Raw genomic sequence first — 576 nt, 5'->3', positions numbered from 1 at the left:
GGCACCAACCGGGACTAAAGGGCGGGAAGCGGTGGCCTTTGGTCTCGGTTTGTGCCACGAACCATGACCAATGCCCCCCTTTAGTCCCGGTTGGTGCCACCAACCGGGACCAAAGGCCTTGTGCGACTGCTGCGTCGAAAGTTTAGTCCCACCTCGCTAGTTGAGAGGGGTGCGTAGTGGTTTATAAGCCCCACTGCCGCACCCCTCTCGAGCTCCTCTCCATTGCAGGCTTACGGGCCTAATTGTCACTGCTATGCCTGTGGGCCTAGTGGGCCTTCTGCGGGCCTGAATCCTGACCCTTGGATGGGTTTCTAGTCTTATTCAGGCCATGGGGGCCCAGTAGGTGGCATTTTTTTTGTTGCTTTATTTATTTTCTTTTGTTTTTTGCTTTATTTTTTAATTCTTTATGCATTTAGTTTTAGAAAAATTATAAACTTTTTGTTAATGCCATTAGTTTTCAAATTTGAAAACACTATTTTTGTTTTCTTTGTTGCTTTATTTATTTTATTTTGTTTCTACTTACAACAAAATACTTATTGTTGCTATTTTTTCCAGTTTTTTTGTTTTGTTTTCTGC

The sequence above is a fragment of the Triticum aestivum genome, chromosome 7A, assembly GCF_018294505.1.
Source record: "Triticum aestivum cultivar Chinese Spring chromosome 7A, IWGSC CS RefSeq v2.1, whole genome shotgun sequence".
Lineage (NCBI taxonomy): Eukaryota > Viridiplantae > Streptophyta > Magnoliopsida > Poales > Poaceae > Triticum > Triticum aestivum.
The sequence above is the reverse complement of the archived record's forward strand: the minus strand, read 5'-3'. Positions refer to the sequence as shown.